Source organism: Scylla paramamosain, chromosome 6 (assembly GCF_035594125.1).
Source record: "Scylla paramamosain isolate STU-SP2022 chromosome 6, ASM3559412v1, whole genome shotgun sequence".
Taxonomy (NCBI): domain Eukaryota; kingdom Metazoa; phylum Arthropoda; class Malacostraca; order Decapoda; family Portunidae; genus Scylla; species Scylla paramamosain.
Genome location: NC_087156.1, coordinates 28,507,926 through 28,529,496, shown reverse-complemented (window position 1 = coordinate 28,529,496; position 21,571 = coordinate 28,507,926). Strand labels below are relative to the sequence as shown.

The 21,571-nt window shown below is 45.5% G+C and overlaps 1 long non-coding RNA gene across 1 annotated transcript in view; it reads left to right on the top strand.

Annotated features, from left to right (window-relative positions):
* Window positions 1-5,574: 5,574 nt before the first annotated feature.
* LOC135101576 (uncharacterized) overlaps window positions 5,575-21,571 on the top strand; it is a 25,195-nt gene continuing 9,198 nt past the window's right edge. The window contains exons 1-2 of the long non-coding RNA XR_010269312.1: window positions 5,575-5,776; window positions 11,886-12,041. This is a non-coding gene — a long non-coding RNA (uncharacterized LOC135101576). The remainder of the gene's footprint in view (window positions 5,777-11,885; window positions 12,042-21,571) is intronic.

The following is a 21,571-nucleotide window of genomic DNA, read 5'->3' as shown; positions in this document are numbered from 1 at the left end:
GGCTGAGCGGAGGCGATGAGTGGCGATAGACGATTACTGTACATTAAGGTATTAGTGTATCGGTCAGATTAGGTTAAATCAGGTTTGGTCAGATCAGGCTAGGTTAGATTATGTTAAGTTAGGTTTTTGTTTGGTTTTGTTTAGTTAGGTCAGATTGGGTTTGCTCAGGCTAGGTCAAGTTAAGGTTAGGTTAGGTTAAGTCAGGTCAAATTAGGTTAGGCTAGGATTTACTTCTTTATTTCCAGTCTGCATGATATGAAATATAAAAGTCACTCGGAACTTGACTGACCACATAAAAGATTCTCTCTCTCTCTCTCTCTCTCTCTCTCTCTCTCTCTCTCTCTCTCTCTCTCTCTCTCTCTCTCTCTCTCTCTCTCTCTCTCTCTCTCTCTCTCAAACACATTAATAGTTTACTCTGCTTGGCGTGGGGTTGTGTATCAGATCAATGGAAGAGGAAGACGTGACTGCAGGAGAGGCGAGGAGAGGAAAGGAACGCGCCTGCTAGTGAGAGAAAAAGAGAAAAAACACTGTAAATATTAGATCCTCTCGCTCGACTGAAAAATTTTACCCCTTTCCGAAAAAAAAAAAAGTTACAGAAAACTATAGAAGACAGGAGAGTGTTTGGACAATGAAGACTTTGGGTGAGGCAGGGAGGATTGGCTAGGATGAGGAAGCTTCAGGAGGGTGAGGATGAGGATGAGTGGGATCTGGAGCTTATTAGGATCCTGGAAAGGTATAATTGTACGGAATTTCGGTATTGGATTTTTTTTTTTTTTATTATTTCTTTTGACAGCTACGAGTTTATTTGTATAGTTGAGCAAAATAAAAGTTCGTGGCATGTTTTTTTTTTTAAGTTGGACAAGTTTATTTACGTATTATAGGTGTATTTATTCATTAATTATTATATTTTTTTTTTTGGGGGGGGGTGGTAATGCACTGTTGCTTAGGTCTTCCTGCCACACAACACAGCGTCTGGCGTGTGATCAAATCAGAAAACATGTTCATGCTGGTGATATCCTCTCTCTCTCTCTCTCTCTCTCTCTCTCTCTCTCTCTCTCTCTCTCTCTCTCTCTCTCTCTCTCTCTCTCTTGCATGAAATCTACACGACATATCCTCTTCTTCCTCCTCCTTGTTTTTTTTCTTGTTCTTCTTCTTTTATTATTATTATTATTATTATTATTTTTATTATTATTATTATTATTATTGTTATTATTATTATTATTATTATTATTATTATTATTATTATTATTATTATTATTATTATTATTATCATTATTATTATCATTAGTAGCAGTAGAAGTAGTAGTACTGCTAGTAGTAGAAATAGTAGTACTAGTAGTAATAGTAGCAGCAGCAGCAGTAGAAGTAGTAGTAGTAGTAGTAGTAGTAGTAGTAGTAACGTAAGCATTATCCTCATCACCATCATCATCATTATCATTATTATCCTACTACCTCTTTAACCTTCCATCTCCTGTGATGGCAGAGGCGAGAGGGGTGTGGCGTGGCATGGAGTGGAGCTACAGTAGGTGGGTGGGTGCAGTCAGGTGGCCAGGGAGAGAGTCAGGGAGGGAGGGGTGGTTGGTGGGCAGAACAGAAGCTCTCCACCTCTCGCCGCCCTCCGTCACGTTCTCGCCGTCTCATTAGCACGATTACCACGTACACTTCACTGGCAGGCCGCGGAGTTCTTTATGGGTTAATGTTGTAAAAAGCTAATACCGGATTCTGCCAACTACCACCATAGTGTTCTTGCAAGTTTGCCTGTGTGTTGCAACTTACACAGATACAGACACAGACGTTCTCTCTCTCTCTCTCTCTCTCTCTCTCTCTCTCTCTCTCTCTCTCTCTCTCTCTCTCTCTCTCTCTCTCTCTCTCTCTCTCTCTCTCTATCTATCTATCTATCTATGTATCTGTGTACCTATGTATCTATCTATCTATCTGTTTATCCATTTATCTATATATCAATCTATCTGTCTATCTATCTATCTATCTATCTATATATATATATATCTATCTATCTATCTATCTACCTACCCATCTATCTATCTATCTATCTACCTACCCATCTATCTATCTATCTGCCTATCTATCTGTCTTTCTGTCTTCAAACATTCACTCTCACAAACACGCACGCATGTCCTTAAAAACTACAATGCGATGCTGAGAGTCACGTGAAATGACTGAGTTGCATGACTAAGGGAAGATGGTCGGCTTTCGGGGAGTCAGGATACAGTAGGTCAGCACGGTGTGTAGGTAGGAGGAGGATCCCAGGCAGCGGAGGCGTGGTGGTAAGGGAGCGGTCACTGCCTGGGGGGATTGAAATGTAATGAGATACGTTGAGCAATGAAACGACGCGAAAACGGGATGGAAAAAAGTATGTGTGTGTGTGGTGCCGATATGTTGTAAGAATTGTGGAAGACTCGTGACTTCAGTTAACTTATGTAGGTGGTGGTGGTGGTGGTGGTGCTTCTGCTACCGTCAAATTTATATGCCGCAAACTATTAACATTGTTTGCTAAATTGTTTGAAGGTCACTGCAAGGCAACACAAATATCGCACTCTAAGGGTTGTAGGTTTAAGAAGCTTTTAGAAATATTGTTAGTGAAATAAGTATTGTAGCGTAACACTTTTATTAGTCTCAGTTATCCTGGAGCAAACTAATAACTCTTATCGGTGACAAATACATTGCAGTGTTTAATTTTGTGGCTTTTGTCTATTTATTTATTTATTTATTTATTTATTATTATTATTTTTTTTTTTTTTTGCCTTATGCTGTAGAATACATACCTATTATAGAGATCAGCCTTATTCTGATAATAACACTATAAAAATATAAGGGAAGCCGCGAGAAACCAGTAAATCTACACGTGACGGTCCCTGTGTTAAACGTGCCTTACCTATATCCACCTATTATTCCAATCCACAAATTTGTTAATCTGTAATTCCCTGAGTCCGGTAACTTTTTTTTTTTTTTTTCCACTTGGGCGTCAGGTGGTTTGGTTAAGTTCTGTGACTGCTCCCTTGGATGTCACTGAGTTATGTATTTTACCGTGCTTAAATATCTCTAGTTTCATGCAATTCTGACATACAAAAGACTGTTCTAGTGAAGTACACGGGACCATCCAGATTCAAAGGGTTAAAGCACCAAAAATGAGGCGAAAATCTAACTGTTGCCAATTGTATCGATTTACTGCAAGGAAGAAAGCACCTTGAAGAGCAACTTGAATCAGGCGAGACAAAGAAGGAACTAACGGGTTTAGTTGCTCGCAAAATCAACAAGGGCGACAGACAGCGCGCCCCGGGGAGACCAGCAGACTTGAACTTCTACAGATTCAAAAGCCAAGGGGACGAAAGCAAGAGTTCAGCAGATAATCAAATTCCTCTCGTTTTCAGTCCGACACACTGGTGGAAGGTAATCAAATCTCCCCTCGTTATAAAAAGTTTCGCTCGCTCCCTGGCGCCTCCGTCCTCTCCAGTCACTCCACCTCCTCCACATTAACGCCCTGCTGAGAGGAGGGAGGTCAGATTTACCAGCTCCAAATGTCCCCTGTGATCTTGTGGTGGTGGTGGTGATGGTGGTGGTGGTGGTGGTGGTTGTGGTGATGATGTTTCGTGGTACTGTAGATATGTGTTTGTGGAGAAAGGGGGTGTACATGCAAAAAAAAAAAGGGGGGGAGGGGAAGGGAGGGAGGGAGGGGCGAAGAGAGAAGAGAGAGAGAGAGAGAGAGAGAGAGAGAGAGAGAGAGAGAGAGAGAGAGAGAGAGAGAGAGAGAGAATATGTATACAACACATGTATCCTGTCTTGTTGGATTTGTAATATTGCTATGATGACATTTTACTGCACACACACACACACACACACACACACACACACACACACACACACACACACCTCATTAACTACGTACACAGAGAAATGACACTTTACGTAATTGTTCTGTTATGGTAATTATTATTATTATTATTACTATTATTATTATTATTATTATTATTATTATTATTATTATTATTATTATTATTATTGTAATACTATTATTATTGTATTACTGTGGCCGTAGGATTGTGATGTCGGTTTTGGTGGTGGTGGTGATGATAGTGATGGTGGGATTCCAGAGTAGTGATGATGTGTTGCTCTGGTGGTCATGCGAAAGTGGTGTTAGAGTCGTATTGATGGTGATGGTCCTTGTGATCTTATATGTAGACTATGGTAGTGTTTGTATACAAGTAGTAATGGTAGTAGTAGTAGTAGTAGTAGTAATAGTAGTAGTAGTAGTAGTAGTAGTAGTAGTAGTAGTTACAGTAGTAAAAGTATTTGTAGTTCTGCATCACCTTCATTTATCATCATCCATAAAACTGTAGCGCCCTCTATACCAAACTTGACCACATCCTTAGATCTCAACACACACACACACACACACACACACACACACACACATACACACACACACTACTCAGCACATCCAGCACATCCACGGGAGAGGAAGGCGAGGCGCCTTTCCGTGCCAAGGGTGCTAAGGAGGGAGTTCGTCGATTGTTTTCTTCGCATTCTCGAGGTTTTTCCTGACGAAGCTTTCTGGTTTTCGCCACACTGAACCTCAAATAGCTAACCTTTAAAGATAAGATACATGTGGGCCGGTAATCTGAAACGTTTTGTGGCTCTTATAAGGACCATTTTTCAAAGGCCTTACAGATGACTAGTGGGATGCTCATGTTTTTTTTTTTTTTGTATATATTCTCAATGCATAGTCCTTCTTAATCTATCACTAGAATCATACTCGATACCCCCGATAACCTACTTACACAAGGGTCCATTTCAAATGAGGAAAGCACAAAGCAGCATTGGCAGCGTACAGCATGAAGCATGCAAGTCATACGTACATATCCGTATTTCATCACGAGGTAATGAGGTTATTAGCATAATCTTTAGTTAATAGTGGTTAAGGCAAAGATTATATAAAAGAAAGACAGGAAAGACATTACAAGACGTAACATAACGTAACATAACAAAACATAATAAATAAGTGTAGCCAAAAAGATGCCAGGAAACACCAGATGGTTGTGTTTAGAGCGCCATCTGGACTGAACGCCCACCAAGAGGTCACTGATCCAGCCAATATTTAATATTATATTGGGTTACTTGGGAAATATCCACTATATTATTCAAAATAAGTATCAAAAGTGCAAATTAAAAGGATTATTATTTAAATGTGGAATTCGTGAAAACTGAATATCATTCAATTACATTACCTCTTTGTGAACCATGTTTTTTTTTTTTTTATTTATTTATTCATTTTTTTTTTTTTTTACAGTTAGGTCTTTATTTTGCTCTCTGCGTTGTGTTAATATAATGTGTGTTTTACCGTTATGCATGATTTATAAGCAGCACATTAGTGTTGAAATTTCAGAATACCTGCTGGTGTACTATTAATATAAATAAACTTTTAATATTATATCGTCATTTATTTACTTATTAAAGGTACTAGAAATAAAATGAAAATTATTAATGTGGGCTTAAGAGAAAGGCTGGAAATAGGAAGAATGAATGAGTTTCCCATTAGCTTTACATAATTCTCTGCTAGTTAGCGGTTTGGCCTAATGGAGGCAGAACTATCGCCGGCTCGGAGCTTTACTTAAGGGTTCATGTTCCTTGGCCAAACCAGTCCCTTCCTTCTCTGCCTTTGTCCCTCCGCGCACTAAGGACGTGATGGGCCTTGTGCTGCTTCACCTTTGCGACACTCAGGGACTTTGCAAACTGCACCTGCGCCTTAATTCCTGGCGAGGTGAGTGAGTGAATTTGTAGATGCTTAGGTTATTGTAGACAAAGAAAATGGGATGGCATGGCCGTGAGAAACACCCACCCTGAAACAATCCTTCCCTCCCGGCTTCCCCCTTCTCTTCCTGGCCACCTGGTTAAGTAGTCTGTGCACTCAGGGTTCATTTCACCAAATATCACGAAATATAAGGAGTCTTGTATAATCGTAGGGCGGCTCTGTAATCTGGTTCCTACCGCTTTAGGCATTTGTAAGGTAATGGGTTGAGTGAAGTAAGGTGGCAGCGAGGGATTGTTGGTGGAACGTGGTGACGACGATGCTGGGCAGAGGTGTTCCCCGAGGTGTTATTACCAATTAAGGCAGCATGTGGTTTCATTATACTGATTTATATATGCCCGGCTTACTGTGGACGACGAAACAGTTTTTGCTGCCAAGTAAAATACTAGTCTTCATTGTTATATACATACATACGTCATTACGGTCATTAATTCTTAACTCATCCTAACGTAACGTAACTTAACCTAAATATTTTCTGGTAAATAAAATTATAAACTATTATGTTATGCATCATTACGATCACTTTTTTTTTATGTACCCTACTGTAACTCAATCTTGCAAAACTCATCGTCATTCAAGATAATTGCTATGGTAATGATCTATATAGAAATGCTTACTGACATCATCCTTGCCGGAACAGAAACAAATAATCGTCCACCAAAGAGAGAAAGCGGAACCAGCACCGATCCGTAATAACTTGGCGTAATAACAGAAGTGTGATATTACCAAGTGAACCACGAGCACGGGGTGAGGCTCAAATTAGAGCAAACCCTCGCCATAAACACAGCAGCGCAGCACGTGAGGCAATATCCATATCAGCATCAGCAGCAGGATATCAGGCAATGCATAACGTGTCGGCGCTTCATCCCGTGCAGTAATAGCGGGCATCCATATCACATTAGTGGCAATAATAGTCAGAGTAATGGAGATGGCCCATTATTCTTTACTACACATGTGTCTCGCAATGGTCAGGTTAAGGTCATTACGGATGTCGTTCACTCATTGCATCAGAGAGGGAAAAAATGAAGCCTCGACTCCACCGCTCGGAGCAAATCAGTGCCGAGCTTTATGAGGCAGCGTCCAAGAGCCGTAAGCAGGTGCTATTGATGGGAGAGATGTATTAGTGATAGTTGTAGTTGTTGTTGTTGTTGTTGTTGTTGTTGTTGTTGTATTGAGTTACTAAAGTGAAGCATTAAGAGTTACATTATCCTTAGCAGACACAGGTTTACGTCCAGACGAGCATGTTAAGAGAAGCGGAGCAATGTTGAGTTAGGCTGTGAGAATAACCACTTGGCTTTCCTCTCTCCAGTCCTCCCAGACTGCGGCCACAGCTCAGACTGAACCGCGTGGAGGTAAAAGGTTCATAAACATTTCACCTGTAGCTGCCTTGGGAAAAGAAAATAGTGTGACCATTTTCACCGTTTTCTCTTTCAACAATGGTCTGTAAAGCGAGGAAAAAGGGGAAAGGGAGAAGGAACGTGTTGCTAGAAGAGAAGCAGGGGAAAAAAAGAAAAAAAAAAGAGCAGTAGCAGCAGGAATAACCGGCGCAGTAGGAGCAGGAACACGAGGAGCATGCGTATGAGCAGGGACAGGAGGAGGGGGGGAGAGGGAAACTATAAGAGACAAGGAGACCGGGTAAAATGAGATCCCTAACTTTGCCGACAAGAAACCAAAATACTTTAAGCATAATGGGGACGAATTTTAAGACTGTGGCGGCTTGAGGATGAGCGAGAGAGGAAGGCTATTAGGTTCAAACACAAGGGATAAAAATTTCGAGCCCACTTCGTCATTAGTGGCCTTTGAAAATAATCCTGATGAGAGAACAAAGCGTATAAGGATCCGGACCTTAACCTCAGGACGCCGCGCTGTGGTGTGGCAACAGAAATTTATACAATAGCGTTAACGTTGCTCTTTACCTCCTTTGATGTCTTTGCCACGTCCTCCTCATTTTTCTTACCTTCTTTTTTTTCTCTTCGTTCATTTTTCTCCATTACCATAAATGTTTTTAAGGCCACAGGATCCCAGAATTCTGCCGCAATTTCTTCCTTCCGTTTAGTTAACACTTTCCACCCTTTCATCCATCCATTTATCCGTGTTTCTTTTCTTTAGTCCTCTCTTTCTCCTGCCTACGGTCTTCCTGCCATTATTTCATCCTTTATGCCTTCCCATACATCCATTCTTCTTTTCTTTAGTTCGTTCGTTCTTCTCTCTACATTCGTCCTGCCATTATTTCATCTTTTCCGCCTTCCCATACATCCGTTGTTTATTTCTTTCAGCCCTTTTACATTACTAACCCTCCATCTTAACGTCCCTAAATTAGTTTAACCCTTCCATTCATCCATCCCTCTATCCTTGTATTCTTCAAGTTAGTTTTTCCATCCATTTTCAATTCATTCTTTTCTCCTTCCATTACTGCCTATTTCTACGTCCGTCCATCATTTCCATCCATCTTTCCATCCATCATTACTTGCCTCCTTGTCCCGCACTCCAGCATCCTTTTGTGTGGTGGAGACGAGGGGAGAAGGGCACAAGAGAGGAGTGAGGGGGTGGCATTAATCCATCGAGTTGGGGGCAGAAGGGTGTGGCGAGGCGAAGGCTGATAAGAGCACTATTGATGGTGATGAGCCTGAAGCCTTGGGTGAAGTGGTGGTGGTGATAGAGGACGACTTTCACCACTTCTTCCATTGATATAATAAAGTTGTTTACATAACCTCATATACAAGTTGTATGAAGCGGGAGGTTTTGGAGGGAGACGCTGGGAAGGAAGGGGAAGATGGGAGTGAGGGGTAGTTGAAGGCATTCTTCGGATGATGGAAGGAGAAAATGGGTGTCTTGGGTGAGGAAAAAAAGGTTTAGCATGGATAGAAAAGGGATCAGAGGAACGTTTGACACAGTAAGTAATGAATAAATATATAAAGATTAGCAGGCAATCCATAAAGAGTACAAGGTCAAGGCTTAGCATGCATAGGGATCAGGGAAACGTAGCAATGTTTGACAGAAAAGATAGATAAATAAATAAAAATAGCAGTCAGACCTTGAAAATTTAGTCTGTTGTGAACAGTGAATGACGAAGACCCCGCCCCCCTTAAAAAATGTTAGAGGTTGTATCCTTCTGCCATGCCTTGTTTTTCCCAACTCTTTCTCCTCAATCTTTATAACCCAAGTTGTCCAAGAAATTCTTCACACATTCAACCCATCCTCCTTAAGCACATTCCTGCATCACAGAACACAAATCCCTCGATGGCTAAGACTATATGAAACATTTGAAAAATCCCGCTACATCTTTCCCGTTTTCTCTGAACTAATCGAAGCAGTGAAAACGAAGCACGAAAACAGACCAGTAACCAGCAACACTCCCACCTTCTCCGACCTCCGTTTTTTATCATTCAGAACCGAACCTTTCCAGCGTAGGGTCTTGCATATTTCGTCTCCTCTTCCTGTCCTTTTCGTCACTCACCGTCGTCCTCCCACCAGGTACTCCTCCTCATCTGTCTTGTGGCTGTCAATTGGCTTTATGATGCGGGTGCTGGGTTGATGTGTGAAAGGGCGTGGTGGTGTAGTGAAGGGAAGGTAGAGAGAGGCGTGGAATGGACTGGTAGTGAGCAGAGTGGAGAAAGATGGAGGGAGGTTTTGTTTTGGTGACATTGCAAATGTTATTGATGGTGTTTATTGTATTGATGGTAATGAACATAGAGGGGTACTAATGGAGTGGGAGAGTGGTGAATGAAAAGTAACAGTGATCAGAGAGAGAGAGAGAGAGAGAGAGAGCTTTTCACGTCTCATATTCTTGTCTCATATCCTCGCCTCATTTCAGCAACCTTCCATCTTCAAGCGCAGTTTATTTTCTCTACCTTTCGTTCGTGTCAATACAACAGTGGAAAAATACAAGACTGGAATGCCGGAATTTTTCGAACCCGCGACGCTTTTAATCACATATTCATCAGATAATCTCCGGGAAAACTTTGCTCGCCGGCTTTCAATTTCGGAGGATGAAGCTGAAAGACGAGGGAATACTTTATGAAACTTCCCCCTCATCTGAAAAGTTTCCCTTGAATGTGTATATTTTTCGGATATATAAGTATTCCTACCTGTCTTTTTGCACCTCAGTTATGAACCACTGACCCGCGAGCTGTGTGCTGCGGTGAGGATGCCTGGAAGCAAAGGTGTGAGGGATTGTTGGGAATGCAGTATACTATGCCTCGTCTCTACCACCCTGCTTATACACGAGTGTGATTTTAACGTACTGTAGTTAATATGCAGATAATTATGAACTGGTTATCGCGTAGATTAGTAAAATAATTGGAAACTATCAGTCTTAACTGCTTCGGCTCCTTAGACTTAATCAAAGGTCATGTGCAAGTTTCCATTATAGTTTCCATTAACATCACCGACAACAGGAGTGTTAGAATAACTGAAGCCTTTAGGTGCCTGGAGGTTAGTCTTCAGAAAAGTCGTTTAGGTTTACTGCAATTAAGTAACAAGCAGTCAGAACATTCAACGGCTTAAGGCCTATTAACTTCTTATTTAAGTATTCCTGGAAGATTAATCCTGTGATTCGGTAGTGCCTCTATACTCGTATTATTGTCGAGGCGAGACGTTTTTATTGAGATTTACGACTGTCTGGAAATCATTGAGATACGTATTGTTAATTAAAAAAGTCGTCTTAAAATATCTAGCTCCATACACTTCTCATAATGAATTACCTCGAGTTCCAAGTCGTCACCTGAATTTTATGGTTAAAACTTCAATATCAACACCCCATTCGTTCATGAGAAAATTTAGCGCGTCGAATTGATCTCTCTACTGTTAACCCCATGAGGGCAACGAGAACCACCAGTAAGCGAGTCAAAATGAACAACAAATGCAACAAGTGAAGTGTCGTTAACACGGGTCGCTTGCTGTGTGGCCGAGGCGGGGGAAGGCGGGTAGGTAAGGGTAGGGGACGGAAAGGGGAGCGAGGGTGAGTGAGCAGGGAGATTGGGAAAGGTGAGGCAGAGAGGGAGCCGTGTCAGTGTTTGGGGTGTGGGCTGTGGGTGGTGGAGGTGCGGGAAAAAGATTCGAAAGGACCTATAAATTACTAACTTATTTTTTCTCCTCTCTTTTTCTTCCTTCCATTTTCTTAAACTTCCATCATCCCTGCCTCAGCTAGTCTGGTATCTTCCGTTTCTTTTCTGCATAACTACATTGAATTCCTTGTTTATTTACTCGAGTCGGCAACAACAGGTTCTCAAGGCGTCGTGTTTATTTTTGAACGGGTAACGTCAAACACAACGCAAGTAACTGAATATCATGATTATCTTAAAGGTTACCAGGTTTTGTTGTCCTTCCTCCCTTTTCGGAGTTCGTGGCTCTAACTCCTCCCTCCCTCCCTCCCTCCCTCCCCCGTGGCTGGTGATGGTGATACCCTCGGCTATAGCAGTGTTGGGTAGTGGTGCTTAGTGTGGTAGTATTACGCCGCTACACTGACGGATTACACGTTAAAGTCACTGTGTTGAGAATTTGAGAATGACGAGAGAGAGAGAGAGAGAGAGAGAGAGAGAGAGAGAGAGAGAGAGAGAGAGAGAGAGAGAATTTTCTTCCCCCTCCCTCCCTCCCCTCACCATTCCTTGCCTCAGGACGGCTGTGTCGCAAACAACTCCGATGAAAACTTTTAATGGGAAAGGTTTGTCTCTCTTTCGGCCCTTCAGTCATTAGAAATTTAAAGCTTATGTACCGCTGGTGATTTATTCCTCTTATATTTGAGGTCACGAGCTGTTTTGTATTCATGTATTCATCATTGTGCTGAAAAAATATATATATATTCTCACCAGCCATTTTACCGCTACTCTCTTCCTTTATAAATATTCAGAGCACCGTAAAAATATTGTTATTTATCTTTTAATGGCTACAGAACTATTCGAGACTAGTACTAGTTTAGATGGCCCTCTATCTATTGCTCTATGTTCTCTATTTTTCAACTAGCTTTTCATATTCCAGTAAATTTAACAATGTATGTTGTTCTTTATCTTTCAGCTAGATTCTCATATTCCAGTAAAACTAACGAAAGGTATGTTTATTACAGAACGGAGATGCTAATTACTTCTGACAAGACAAGGCACCAATACGTATCAGACCTAACTTACCTTGAGGACTCCATGGCGGCCAGCGTTACCAAGCCCGGAGTGACGACTGAAGTAGGAAGCAGTAACGGAAGATGAAGTCAGTGTGCTGGAACAAGGTGAGTTACGTCTGATAGTTTGACTAATTTACGTGATTTGCCCCGGCGTTGTGTGACATTTTTGTGGTTGTGGTAGATTAATGATCTGTCGGCCTGTTAGTCAGCTCGATGGGTCAGTTTGTCAAACTATTCAACTCGCCACGGACTAAGTAATAGGCTGATAGAAAATGGATGTGCGTCTGTTCTTTCAAATACATGCGCTCGCTCGCGCGCGCGCACGCACGCACACACACACACACACACACACACACACACACACACACACACACACACACACACACACACACACACACACACACACACACGGACAGAGACTTTTATATGTGTACCACTATGATTCAGTGTACGTTCGTGTTTCTGAAAAAAAAAAAAAAATTCTACTATTAGTTGGTTGCCTACACACACACACACACACACACACATATGCTGCAGTTGCCCATCAGTAATTAATAACTGACCTTTGGCATTACACAACAACACGTTTCCACATCAAATTCAACCACCCCCTTTTTTTTACTCGTGCATGTATACGTCCATTAAAAAAAAAAAAAAAAATATTATGTATTGTTCTATTCACACCACACGTTATTATACTGTGTGGGGAAAAAAGTATATATTGCCACAGCACACGAGATAAAATAGACGTGGGGGGAGGGGAAAAAAAGAGGGAAGGAGGGGTGGGAGCAAAGGTGCAGTACCGCGTTGAGTGTTACCGAGGTTCACCATTTTTTGGCCTCGTGATATTGGCAGGTCACGGGCGCTCCCGGAAATGGTATTATCAAGAGTTAATTGGTTTGCTATTATACGTATTTTTATGGCTGAATTATTAGTGTGTGTGTGTGTGTGTGTGTGTGATTAAAATGGGGGTAAGAGAGAGAGAGAGAGAGAGAGAGAGAGAGAGAGAGAGAGAGAGAGAGAGAGAGAGAGAGAGAGAAAAAAAAAATTGAGTAAATGATCAGGAGAGTTAGCTAACTGCACGATCTTTTTTTGTCCTAATGGTAATAGCTGTCTCTGTCTCTGTCTGTCTCTGTCTGTCTCTGTCTGTCTGTCTGTCTGTCTGTCTGTCTCTCTCTCTCTGTCTGTCTGTCTGTCTGTCTGTCTGTCTGTCTCTGTTTCTCACTGTCTCTCTGTTTCTCACTGTCTCTCTGTTTCTCACTGTCTCTCTCTCTCTCTCTCTCTCTCTCTCTCTCTCTCTCTCTCTCTCTCTCTCTCTCTCTCTCTCTCTCTCTCTCTTTTATTTATACAGAATACATTACTTGTTATAGAGTTCAATGTAGTGCATATTACATACAAGTACAATGTTTTACAGGCTAAAGGAAACATGATTAGTGTGTGCTATCTTAAAGCTCAACTCTGATGCCTGGTGTTCTCATGACGGCAGCCACGCGTTCACCAGCTCCTTGAAGCTCTGTGCCGTCATGTTGTCCAGGCGTGGCTGTGAGGCAAGCAGTCCATTCCACCAGGTTACATAAGTGTTGATGAATTGCCTCTGGTGGTGCCACGTTCTGCAGCGGGGCTGTAACAGTTCGGCGGGAGCTCGGGAGACTGATCTTGTGTCCACCTGTGCCCGCCGAAGGGCCTGCCTGAGAGGCTGGAGGTGATGGACCCGCTGCTGATGTATCTTGAACATCACCGTGAGGCCCCCCACATCACGGCGGTGCTGAAGACTGCAGAGTCCTGGATGTTGTTGCACGCTGCTGCTTTCCCTGATCAACCTCTCTGCACGGCCCTGGACCTTGTCGAGGAGGGCGAGGTGTTTGCGTGCCGCGCCGTCCCACGCGAGGCATGCGTACTCCAGGGACGAGCGAACCTGCGCCTTATAGAGAGTCTGAAGCCCCTCGCCGTTAAGCAGCCATGACATCCTTCTCAAGGATGCCAGCTTGCCTGAAGCCTCTCTGGCGAGTCGCTCGATGTGGGATTTGAAGGTCAGCTTCCTGTCGTAGGTGACCCCCAAAATTTCCACTTCCTCCTGGGACGCCAGTGCCTTTCCTTCGAAGACCAGGGGCAGAGGCTCCCCCGACCTGCCACTTATTGCCCCAGGCTACGATGCGGTTCAGAGTGTTGTTGAGTTCAGCTGTGGAGCGAGCCTCTTCCCCTGCCTCGTAGCTGTGCGTCAAGGTGATGTCGTCTGCATAGGCCTGTGCACTGGGTATTAAGTTTAATAGTTCATTTATATAAATGTTCCATAGCAGAGGGCCTAAGCAGCTTCCCTGGGGAACACCTGCTTTGATTGGGTGTACTTCCGACTCTCTGCCGTTGAGCACAACTTTCAGATGTCTCTCCTTCAGGTAGTCGGTGAAGAGCTGGAGAAGAGGCCCCTCGACACCTGCAGCACGAAGTCTTTCGGTGAGAGCTTCATGCCACACCTTGTCAAAAGCTCCCTCGATGTCGAGTGTCACAGCGACAGTGGCCCTTCCTTTGTCCAGGGCCGCACTCCACTTCGCGGTTAGCAGCAGGTGCAGGTCAGCGGTCGATCTGCCTTATTGGAACCCGTACAGTCTGGTGCACAGCAAGTGATGGCGCTCAAGGTGCTCCGTCATTCTCGTAGCCACGATTCTTTCCAACACCTTACTGAGCACGGGCAGCAGAGACACAGGGCGGTAGTTTTTCACCTCACTTTTAGAATTTTTCTTATGGATCGGAACAACCTTGCTGATTTTCCAGGCTTTGGGCCATCTGCTGCTCTGTAGACAGTGGTTGAAGAGAGAGGTCAGTGGGCGCGCCAGCTCCCCGGCACACTGACGGAGCAGACGGGGACTGATGTAGTCCGGCCCCACTGCCTTACTCTCATCCAATGAGTAGAGCAATTTTTTCACTTCACTCTCACTTGTCACCACTGCCAGTAACTTATTTTTTGTCACTGCAGGCAGAGTTGGTGGTGCTCTGCCCGGATCAGAGATGTTCATCAGAAATGTTCTCCACTGTTCGGCGGCCCACTTCTGGGTGTTACTCATGTGCTGAGCTGCCTCCCTGTGTCTCTGCCGATTCCTGGCCGCGGGATCCCTCTTAAAAGCACGCCAGGCATGATATTTTTCATCAGAAGCGGCTCGGCACTCCGGGCCAAACCATGGTTGGTCTGACCCCTTACTTTTATGTGCGGAGTGGGGAACCCAGCTGTTCTGTAAGTCGCACAGCAGCTCCGTGAGTCTCTCCATGTTCTCGTCCGTGTCGCCTCGCAGCACGTACTCCCAATCCGTGCTTCTTAAGGCGGCACGCATGGCTTCCCAGTTTGCCGCTTCCCAGTTTGCCGCATCCCACTTCCAAAGCGTACGGGTGTGGCTCTCTTCAGGTGGTGTGAGAGCACAGGGACACTAGATTTTTAGAGGGCAATAAATTACCGCCCCGTCATAGGAGAGAACCATCCGCCATGCGGGCAGGTGGGCGGAGCCTGTATCAATGCGCGCGGGCCGAGGTGAGCGGGGCACGACCTTGTTCGGGCTCACTCCCAGCCAGGTCACCCAGCGCCCAGGACGTGCCCTCCTCGACTCCTCCCGAACCAGCCTGCAGAAAGGACAGCGTGGTGCAGCGGTAAGCCGAAGCCCTGACCAACGAAGCTGGCTTTCATCGAAGCAGACTGGAGGAGTGAGTACACCAGTGGAACGCCTGGGGTGAGTTATTTGTGGTAAGGCCTGTTAACAAGATTTCATTTCCAGTCACCCAGCGACCACGTGGTCGTCGCTCCTTGCCCGGCATAAGTGATACAGCGCATAGTGCCGACTAATTACCTCCGTGACCCAGTAATTTAACGTCAGGCAGTGCTCTCACAACGCAAAAGGACCGGGCATTGGCCTCACTTCCGAAGGAATAGGTATTTCTTTGTGTGCGGCCCACGCGCCACTGAGTGTAGCCATAGCTAGCCAGGCCTTTGTTGTAATTACTGTGTAAATATAAGTCAAATATTTACGACTGTGCTTTCTTTTGAGTGTCCCACCCTAGTCTACCTGGAGACTCAACCAGGAGTCGCATGTGATCGGCAGGGGTAACGTAAAGGAAACACCGATCCATGACAGGTGGCTTCCTAAAGCTGATTTTTGTGAGTACCGCCACTTGGTCGGAGGTGCCCACAAAGTCAAGAGGCGAGCACTGAACACTTAGAGAAGGGAGGTCAGTCACCACTGGGTCAATTGACGAGCCGGAGCTGTGGGTGGGAAACGTGACATAATTTTTTTAGGTCGTGCACAACCAGCAGCGTGTTGAAGGCGTCCCTTACTATATTCTGGTTCAGGTCACCGATTATTACCACATTTTCGCACTGGTTTGCCATCATCACATTGTCGATGTTGTCAGTTAGGTAATTTAAAAGCACTGCACCCTGCGAGGGGGGACGATAACATCCAATACACAACATGCCTTTTCCATGAGTGTCAGTCACCTTGAGCATTAACAACTCAAGTTCCCTGGGGGCAGGCACGGGAGGCTCCACCACTCAGACGCTAAGTGACTCCTTATAACAGAAGGCCACGCCCCCGCCCTAGGTGGTTCGGTCCTTTCTTAACCAGGCAGAATATCCCTTCAACCGGGCATAGTTCGCTGGCACTCTGTTGTCTAGAAATGTCTCGCATACGAACACTATATCGGCACTGTTGTTTCTAATTATCATCTGAGTGAGCTCTCCAATATTAGTGTGGAGATCCCTCAAGTTCGCCGACACGATTCTCACCTCACTGTTCGTCGCGTTACAGCATCGCTGCCTGGGGCTGTGACGGGTCTCCATATCGCGTGACATGACCTTGTAAGGTGCCAGGCCAGAGGGACTGGGTTTGTGGGGTCCCGTAGCTGGCAACCACTGGAGTCCCACCTGACCCCAGGTGGGTGGCGGAATGGTGCAGCTGCCAGACAACGCCTCTTAGGGCGAATAGCGTCTCCTGGCTGCTCTGCCTCACCACTTGTACAAGCTCCTGCTGCCTCTGGTCTGCAATCTTGATCCTGCAGTTTTGGAAGGAGTGGTAGTGCCCCTGACAATAGGTACAGAGCTGGACTTGACACTGATCCTGTGAGTGTCCCCAGCGATTACACTGAAGGCACTTGTTCTGCTTCTGTTTGGGCTGCTTTGCAGTTGGTGGCTGAGTCGTCTCTGCCTGCGGTGTGTCTGCTGCTGGTGATTTCCTTGTCCTCCTATTAGGTCGTCGGGGTCTTCTGTCTGTGTCCTGACTGTTTTGCTGGTGGTGGACCTGCACTTCAGTGTCCCTTCTCGCAGCAGAACCTTTATGGGTGTGTCCTCCACGTGCTGCAGGTCTTTCCCGTGCCTCCCGCGACTCGGGGGTGGGCAGAGATTGAGGCGCGGGATCGGGAAGCACGGGGACAGGGATTGAGGGTGTTGGAAGGGTGTGGTTCTCACCAGGTGCGTTCTGACTTGCCTCACTGACCTCCGGGGCGGGGGCAGAGGTAGGGATTAGAGGAGGTGGTGGCGGGTGGGTGGGGCACTAACCAGGTGTGTTCTGACCCATTTCACCTTCCGCCGGGGCAGTGTTAGGCCCAGCTTCACCCCTAAGTCTGTGAGGTTTAGCTCTGCACGACACAGAGCTCTGCTGAATATCCTCGCTATTTTGTATGGCCAGGAGTGTATCAACTATAGACAGCGCCTCAACTAACACGCTCCTCTTTTCAGTGAGGTCACTAGTCACAGATCTATAGTGTGTCAGCTGGGCTTTCGTCGAGGCTAGGTCACGACGAAGGTTTTTTACGATCTTTTTTAGCTCCTCCCTCTGTAGCGTGTTAAGGTCGTCCTCGTCCTCGAGCTGGGCAGAAGGGGAAGGGAGCAGGAGGGCTGGATCTTCCTGAGCTGCGTTGGTGCAGAAGGTGACAGGGTCGGTTATCCCTGCCAAGGCGCGAAGCTCTCCAGTGTTGCCACACTTGAACTCGGCCGCCTCTCTCATGCAGCGCTCGTGGCACAGGTTAGCACAGTTCTGTGACCCGCAGCATTTTTTGTGTGGCTGCTGTTGTTTTTTTGCCACAAACCGCACACCATTACTTTGGTCTGTATCCACTAAGACCACTAGGCCTTTCAATGGGGCGCTGGAAGCATTCTTCAACCATGGCTGTACAGCGAGGTGCACGGCGTGGCACACGGTCAGTGGGTCGGCAGTCTTTGCGGACGGGTAGGGGCGACCCAGAGAAGTCAGGTCACTCGTTTCCACTAGGAAAACCTTTATTTCTAGGTTTTCAGAGCAGGTTTCACGAATGTAACACTAACACACACTTCGTCGCACTTGTATGTCCACGATAGCTCTCACAAGCTTCGATTCCGGTCCAAAAAATCGCCGCAAATGTCCATCTGACACGGAGTGACTTGTGACACGTCCTACCCGCCGAGACCTACCGCCTCTCTCTCTCTCTCTCCCCTCTCTCTCTCTCTCTCTCTCTCTCTCTCTCTCTCTCTCTCTCTCTCTCTCTCTCTCTCTCTCTCTCTCTCTCTCTCTCTCTCTCTCTCTCTCTCTCTCTCTCTCTCTCTCTCTCTCTCTCTCTCTCTTTTTCCTCTTCTCTCTCTCTCTCTTTTCCCCCCTCTTTCTCTCTCTCTCTCTCTCTCTCTCTCTCTCTCTCTCTCTCTCTCTCTCTCTCTCTCTCTCTCTCTCTCTCTCTCTCTCTCTCTCTCTCTCTCTCTCGTAACTATTCCTGTCTCGTGGTCTGTCCAGCTAGTATCCAGGAGCAGCATCTCGTGTAGCATAGCAGAGTCACAAGATCCTTTCGTTAGGGGTTGTGATGGTGCTTGAACCCCTTCTCTCTGATATGCAATAACTGGCAACGATAAAAGCACAGCACGAAATCTTTTTAAGCACCTACAAAAATATAAATACACTAGAAGAGAAGGCATCCAATATCTAGCCTGTGTCATGTTCAGAGGAGGCTGTTGAACGAAAAGAAATGTACTTATCGGATCAGTTTGTGAGTTAAGAGCCTTGTGTTATAAGTACAGTTAAAAGGTTAAAGGGGAAAGAATTATTTACAAAGAGGGAATTTTTAGTGCAATTTGTTGTGTACCTAGAATACGGTTGTGATATTTTGTATTTTTGTGATCTGGTTGGATAGGCTCTCAGTGTTGTTGATTTATCTAGTCTTTTATTTCATATATGTTAATAAAAAGAAACAAATAACTGTGTAGCCCACGTGACATTGAGGTTTTTTCTTCGTCGTCGTCTTTCAGGTATCAGCACAGTATTAGTTGTAGTAATAGCAGCAGCAGTAGCAGTGATGATGATGATGATGATGATAAGAGCAGAAAGGCCAATTTATGCACCAAGACGCGGCCACTGAGACCTAAAAAGTTATCGAAAACTGTTGGCGAGTGCCTTACTGGTGATCAATGCTATCAGTTATCGGTGGGGTCGTTCAGGTCGAGTCGCCTCCCCGTTTCTCTCCCTTCGACCTGCCACCACCACCACCACCACCACCACCACCACGACCACCACCACCACGACCACCACCACCAGCTCTTTCTCCCTCCTCGTCTTCATCTTCCCTCCATCCCAGCCTCCATCTAGCTTCCATCACCATCAGCACCGCCATTACCGCCGCCACCACCACCTCCACCGCGGGGGAAGAGTAGAGAGAGCAGAAGGTTAAAATAGATGACGTGCGATTTCAGGCGTGAAGGTTGCTGCTCTAAATCAGGGTAATAAAACGAAATGAGCTGTGTAGTCTACTGTTGGGTAACTTCATTAAATTTTTGCAGCGGCTCGATTCTCCTAAATTAAACCTGTCGCTTGAGCAGGTGAGCTGTAAAATTCCTCCCTGATTCTGCCAACGGCGGGTCAAATACCAGTGAATATTTTTAGGTGAGCAATTTACCGCCATTACAGAAATTGCGCTCATCCGGAATGCTTACTTGCAATTCGTTTGGTGTCCTTCTCCGTAACTAAGTGCCAGATGCAAATGAAGTTGTAGGTATGTGCAGTAATTTTGTTTTTAGTCAAAATTAATACTGGCCTCTTCTTTTCAGTCTCTCTCTCTCTCTCTCTCTCTCTCTCTCTCTCTCTCTCTCTCTCTCTCTCTCTCTCTCTCTCTGGAAATTCTTCGCGTGGCAGTCTTCAACAGGAAGGACGCCCGGCCTCCCACCAGGCTGACTGTCTCATACAAGGGCTGGTGGCGCCTGCCTATGCTTCAGGTGCCCTTGACATTGGCGCCGCTCCGTGACGGCGCGCCGTCCACACCACGAGGAAGGATGGGAAGGTGAGCTGACAGCAGCTATGTGCGACTGTGGGCTGATGCGTTCGGGACAAACGCAGCCAGATCGGACACCGACTCTCACAGCACCGTACAGGACATCGAGGAGAGCAGCGCCGTAGAGGAGAGCGAGAGCAGCGCCGTAAAAGACAGCGAGGAGAACAGCGTTGCACGGCACAGCGGGACTAGTAGCGTGGCAGGGACTGGCGAACTCCCCGAAGTGGTCTTTCCGCTAATCTCTCACTTATGTCAGCATTTCCTCAACGGTCTCTCTCCCTTCCTCCCCTCCAAGGAGGGAGGAGGTAAGAGTGTGAAAGCTCCGAGATCACCAGAGTGAGTCCACATCAGCAGCAAGGCCGAGAGTAAGGCGAAGGAGCCCACTTGTCCCCGCAAAGCAGTCCATCGGAAGCTGGCACGCGTTACGTGTGGCTGTAGACTGACTGGGACCGAACTACACATCGACTGACTGAGATGAATGGGGTTCGAACCGCGAGACCCTCGGGAGAACAAAGGAAATTTCTCTTCGCAATGACATGAACGCAAGACGTCTGGTGTGCGACCACGTGGAGTGAAAACGTCTGTGTCTACTATTGACGCAAACGCACGACGCAAGCACGAGTCGGCTGAGGAGGCAGAGAAAGATTTTACGAAAGTTTCTGAGAAACTTTCTGGTACCGAAGACGCGGCACGGCGCAAAATGTTCTAGCTCTCCGCCACCTGGATAATCAACACTGCACACTCGAAACCAGATGGTAGAAAATTTGGAAGACATTATCAAAAAGCATTTTAATAGAGTCTGGCACTCTGTCACAAAGCTTGAATTTTCAAACTAGCCACCTACGGCTTCTATCTTTCTCTGTTTAACTACATACCAAGTTTTCTTTCTGAATATTCTATTGCTGATGTGGTAGATGGTCACTGTTCTTTTCCTATGTTTACCAACAGTGGTGTTCCTCACGGTTCTGCCCTGTCACGTCACCCACTCTTACTCTTCGTCACTATCCACTCCTACGCTACTTGCTGTTCTATCCACTCCGTTATCTTCTACAGCTATTTTTACTCAAACTGGTCTTTTGATCTTGCTAACTGCATGCCTTCGCTCCTCCAGTGGCCTCGCCGCACAAGACTTTCTCATCCCCTTATTCTGTCCACCCCTCCAATGCAAGAGTTAACCAGTATTCTCAATCATTCATCCCTTTTTCTGGTAAACTTTGGAACACACACTCTTATTCTCTATGTCTTCCTTTCTATGGCTTGATCTCTTTGAAGATAGTTTTAAGACCCTTTTCCTCCTCCAATTTTGGATTACCCTTTTATACCTCTCTAAGGACTGGCACTTCTGTGTGTGTGTGTGTGTGTGTTCATATATA